The following is a 6,016-nucleotide window of genomic DNA, read 5'->3' on the forward strand; positions in this document are numbered from 1 at the left end:
GCCTTGTCTTGAGACACAGGGGTTGAACTGAGTGTGACTGAGATACGCTATCAGCAAGGCAAAGCTGCTCTCAGCAGCTGCAGCAGGAAGAGCAGCTCAGCAGCAGCAGAACTGAGCTCCCCTCTGCTTTGCACTCAGTGGAAATCCACCTCCTGATCTCAACCACCACGTGCAGCACCACTGATTTTAGGTAAGGATGAGCCCATCTCCCATTCAAAGCTGAAGGAGAGACTCAGGAGGGCCTCATTCACCTCGCTGCTATGCACTCCCCACTCCCAATATCACAGCTAACCCAGATCCCCCGCACCCATCCCACAGAGGGAACATTCCCCGCTGAAATCCGGTTTCAAGGCAGGTTAAGTCAGAGCGGGATCCGGCAGTGCCGAGCTGTCGCGAGCAGTTTTGCTTGTGTTGCTGGGTGTCATGGTGACACTGCACAGTTTCACAACCCAACAGGCTGGTAAATGCTTCCAAGCCCATTGAAGTGACCTCTGGGGATTCAGGTTTGGTGGCTGCTGAAACACCCTCTTGGGGAAGTGAATGCTTTGACACTGTTGGTGACGGGACGGTTGTGTTTGGTGCCACAACAAGCCAGCCCGGTCCCTGCACACCCCAAACAGCCCATCACTGTGCACCGATGCTCACAAAGCCACTGAAAAAGAGTCACAGATGGCCAAATCCCTCCCTAAACCCTTGGGAAAACAAAGCAAGGTCTCAGTTCCAGCCCAGAAAGCGCAGGGGGATGTAGGCAGGGAATCCTGTCCAAATGGGAGAGGAAGGAGCCTTCGCAGGCGAGCAAACCCACGTGTTAAGAACACGCTGAGCAGCGACAACCCGCTGCTTCCCCATCTTCTGTCCCTACCCCACGGCTACCCCTTGCTGTGTCTTTCGAGAGCAGTGTTTGGACTGGAAGCCTCCTGGAGCAGGGAGTGCCCCTGGCTCTGGTGTTTGCACAGCACAGCTCCGGTTTGCGATTGCTGCTCCCAAGTGTTTCGGCGCTGAGTCATCAATTACTGAGTGCCCCAGCACTGCACAGGGCTGCGGTGGGCTCACGACGGGGGTATCGCGATAGCACCGATGGGGGTGTCACCACAGGGCTGTCAGAAGGACACTCTCAAGCTGTTGCTCTTGCTAACAGCACCCTAAAGCAGCACTTCCACCACCACCTGCAGCCCTACAACCCCATTATGCTGTGCTCGCAGCAAGCCCTTCCCAGATCTCCATCACCTCAACACGAAACATTCCCAGCTCATCCCTAATTCCTGTGACTCCAGAGGGAACCTCCCAACCGCAGGCCCCATGTGCTGACAGCCTGATGAGCCCTGCTCCACGAGGTGCTTATCTCCCAGGAGGTTTTATTGCTTTATGTAGTCCTGCTGCCTGTGTCACTCGGGCTGGAAAGCTCCATATAATGACGCAGCTCTTCGGAAGGCTCTTCAGAAAGGCACCAGCAGCTTGAGCCTTGGGTTCCAAAGGTTGGTACCTCACCATAGTTATTGCCTGGCAACAGGAACCCTCCTGCTATAACACAGGGCCTTACATCTCCTAGGAAGCTCACCCATTGGTGTCTTTAGTGCTCTGCCACTGCCCGACTCCAAAACACTTCACTGGCTCTTTAGAACCTGGTGTGATGCCCCTGTTAATGTGAAGTCACCCCTTTCACTGGGTAAACTGAATGGGCTGAAGGAGGGGATCCTGCCCCTCTGTTCTGCTCTGCTAAGACCCCACTTGCAGCACTGGTGCAGCTCTGGTGTCCTCAATGTAAGGACATGGAGCTGTTGGAGCAAGGCCAGAGGAAGCCATGAGGATGCTCAGGGGCTGGAGCAGCTCCCATAGGAGCCAGGCTGAGAACATTGGGGCTGGAGAAGAGAAGCTGTGTGGAGACCTCAGAGCAGCTTCCAGTGTCTGAAGGGGGCTACAAGGATGCTGGAGAGGGACCTGCACCAGGGACTGGAGTGATAGGACAAGGGGTGATGGGTTCAGACTGGAACAGGGGGAGTTCAGGTTGGAGATAAGGCAGAAGCTCTTCCCTATGAGGGTGCTGAGGTGCTGGCACAGGGTGCCCAGAGAAGCTGTGGCTGCCCCATCCCTGCAGGGCTCAAGGCCAGGTTGGACAGAGCCTTGGGTGAGGGTTGGAACTGGATGACCTTCAGGTCCTTTCCAACCCAACCCATTCTGTGATTCTAAATCTTCACCTGTTTATGAACAAGCAGCTTTCCTGAGCACCCAAAACCACCCTGTGGCCTCCCTCTGCTCCAGCGCCCTTGCCTCGTGCATCAGTATTGTTTGTGTGGTGCCTCCATGCAGTTCTGCACGTGGAAACATATAAAGGGAGGCATCACCACAGGGACAAGCAGGAAGAGCTGGACACAGCTTGCCTGGGCTGGCAGAGCCAGCTCCATGTTAACAAGGCTGATGGCAAGCTCCTGTCCCTGCAGGAGCTCTGTGTCACTTCTGCTCTGTTGAAGCTCGGAGGCTCTCAGCTCCTTGCTGCCTGGGAAGGTGCCTGCTGCTGGCCACGTATTCCAGCACCAAGAAACACCTCTGTGAGTCAGAACTGGCCACGCTTGTTCCCTTGCTGAAGCCCCCATAAAGCATCACTCTAAGCCTCAAGGTGTTTAGATAACAGCACACACCTTACAGTGAGGTTGTAGTGAGTGGGGTTGGCCTCTGCTCCCAAGGAACAAGGGATGGGACAAGAGGAAACAGCCTCAAGCTGCCCCAGGGCAGGTTTAGATGGAGCTGAGGAACAATTCCTGCCCCAGAGGGTGCTCAGGCATTGGAAGAGGCTGCCCAGGGCAGGGTTGAAGCCACCGTCCCTGCAAGTGCTCACACGCATGGGTTAGTGGTGGCCTTGGCACTGCTGGGGTAAAGTGCTGCGGCTGCAGCAATGGGAACCTCTGCATGTTGCCATAAGCATGGACAAAGCAGCAAACCCAGCCCATGCAGGGCTGTGGGATCCCTCCTGGGGACACCAGCTCCTCTCTGTGCCTGACACACAGGGGACGCATCCCCTATGGCCTTTCCCCCCCTCCAGCCTATTTTACATTCACCTACAGCTGGGTTGTTTCCCCTCTCCCCCAAATTGCCAGATCTTATGATTACAAGAAAACATGAAGGAATAACTATAAATATCGTTCTAATTATGTATAATCATAATTACATGGATAATTTTTACATGAAAGTTGAAAGTCACTCCCACAGCTAAAGCCTGAAGGAAAAACAACCAAACAAACACCTTAAAACACCACAATTCCCAGGGCCGGGGTGGAATTGCAGCCCTGGCAATGCTGGGCTCAGGTCTTCTGGAATCGCACGGATCAGGAAAGAATGGAAAACCCACGTTCTGTCCCCACAAAAATCCTCCAGGACTGGGTGGTCAGGGATGGGAACAGGCTGCCCAAGGCAGTGCTGGAGTCACCATCTCCAAGGCTCATGCACCGCGTAGATGAGGCCCTTTGTGACATGGGCTAGTGGTGGCCTTGGCAGTGCTGGGGTGGTCTTAAAGGTCTTTTCCAACCTAATTCTTTGATTCTCTGAGTCCTGCCCATTGGATCTGTTGCTCTGTTCAAGCTCCTGCCAGCTGAGCTGACCTAACTGTGGATACTCACACAGTACAGAGCAGGCAAAGTCAGGTCACATCAGAGTCCAGCTAGCTCAATAATACATGCTGGCCAGCCCCAAAATACAGGGCAAGTATATCTCCATCCTCTGGCCATACTTCTCCAGCCTCCAGCCATGAGCTGTTTAACCCTTCCCAAGGTGGAGGCTGCACCTTGACCGGCACGTTTAACCGCTGCTGATGCTCCTCACCCCATTGCTGCTCCACTCCTCGGTTAACTCAGCCCTGCTCACTCCAGCCCGCGGCCATGAGATTGCACATGGTGCAAGGAGATCTTCCCCTGTTCCTCTTTTCATTAACTCCATTGCAAACTGATGTGTCCCATTCGGAGCAGATGAGGAAGCCATGAGGTCACCTCCCCACAGCCAAGGGAACACCTTGGAGCTGAAATCAAAGCAGTGCAACGAGGCTCAGCGCTATTGCAGGAGTCCGTGGGCCTGATTCATGTCTGGGTTAAAGGATAATGCTGCCAGGTGAATGGAGCGAGGAAGGAGGGGGATGACCCAGCACAGTCATCAAGGAAAAATGCTCTTATCGAACCTCTGTTTTGTCTGACACAGCTTGGGCAGAGCCAATGGCACGCAGCCACCTTGCACCAAGTGATCCTCCAAGCCCAGGGAGGATTAAGGGCTTACTTCCCCCAAGCATCCACCACGGCACCCATCCCAACTCCCTGCATTTGTACAGCCCCTGGCACAACGCAACGACTGCGATTCTTAATAGCTGCCCCAACATAACCCCCTTCACCCTGGTGCCTCCACAGGAACAGAGATGCTCCACGGGAACAAAGCTCTGGCCCCATTCACAAACTCCAAGAGCTTTTGGAAAAATCAAAGCTGTCCAAACACATTTGTCACCCCAAAGTGCTCCTAAGGAAGAAAAACAACCAGGGAAAACACAGAGCTGTGGGTAGTGATTTAGAGATCAAGTGTCCCGCAGGCAGGATGTACGTGGGAGAGGCAGGAGTAAAACCCGTATCGCCTCCCTCCGCTCCCTGCACACAGAGCGACACGTTGCCAAACACGGCCTGGGAGTATTCCTTTGAGTCTTCAGGCCATTGGATTGCAGAAACTCCATCACATTCAGCGTACAGGGTCCTCCTGAGACCGAGGGTGCTTTGTATCAGCCAGGTTTGCCAGAGCCAGGACAAGCACTGGGGATGTCACAACAGGGATGTTTCCCCTGCAGGAATTTAACACGGTGTAAAAATGGGAGCAGAAAGAAAGGGCAAATCAAATGCACACAACGAATTTCCCCCAGGGATGTGATTGGGGCTGTAACACCAGGCTCTCTGCTTGCAGAGGGTGCGATCCAGCTCGCAGGGAGACAAGGGGTATTCCTACCATTGCAAACACAGGAAACACAGGCACAAGAGAATGAGGCTGCCAAGCTCAGTGCTTCAGTCCTTCCTACCCGCCTGCTCTCACACCAGCCTTATCTCAGCATTCCTATCTCACCTCCAGCACCCAGCTTTTAACCCAAACAGCACAGAGCTGGAAGCTTCCAAATAGGAGGCAAAAGGAAGGCACGAGCCCCCTTTCCTTTGGTCTTCTCCCAGCTTGGGACTTGGTATCAGGTTTTACAGTACGAGCAAAGGGCAGGATTGCAGCCTTGGACCTGTCAGGGAGCCCAGCCCTGGGTGCTGATGGCAGCAGAGGGTGTGGTGGGGCTCCCAGGCACCAGCACAATCAATACATTCAGCGATGACAATAATAATCAGCAGCAGCAGCAGCATTATCTGGCACCTTCCCACATCCCCTGTGACATGAACGGGGCCTGTGGGAAGAGAGGGAAGATCAGGCCCAGCATCGCATGGACCTGGGGCTACCCCCACCCATGCCGCTGCTTAGAGAACCTTCCTCCAGCACTCATCCACACCCAACAGCCTCCCAAAGCCACCTCCAGCAACAGGACATGGAGCTGTTGGAGCAAGGCCATGATGATGCTCAGGGGCTGGAGCAGCTCCCATGGGAGCCAGGCTGAGAACATTGGGGCTGGAGCAGAGAAGCTGCGTGGAGACCTCAGAGCAGCTTCCAGTGTCTGAAGGGGGCTATGAGGATGCTGGAGAGGGACCTGCATCAGGGACTGGAGCGATGGGACAAGGGGTGATGGGTTCAGACTGGAACAGGGGGAGTTCAGGTTGGAGATAAGGGAGAAGCTCTTCCCTGTGAGGGTGCTGAGGCGCTGGCACAGGGTGCCCAGAGGAGCTGTGGCTGCCCCATCCCTGGCAGTGCTCAAGGCCAGGTTGGACACAGGGGCTTGGAGCAAGCTGCTCCAGTGGAAGGGGTCCCTGCCAGTGGCAGGGGTTGAAGCTGGAGGAGCTTTAAGGTCCTTTCCAGCCCAAACCAGTCTGGGATTCTATGGTTCAATGAGGACAGTGCAGGATGAGAGAGA

This window comes from Pezoporus occidentalis, unplaced genomic scaffold, assembly GCF_034315485.1.
Source record: "Pezoporus occidentalis ecotype Australia unplaced genomic scaffold, CSIRO_AGI_Poc_V1 ctg329, whole genome shotgun sequence".
Lineage (NCBI taxonomy): Eukaryota > Metazoa > Chordata > Aves > Psittaciformes > Psittacidae > Pezoporus > Pezoporus occidentalis.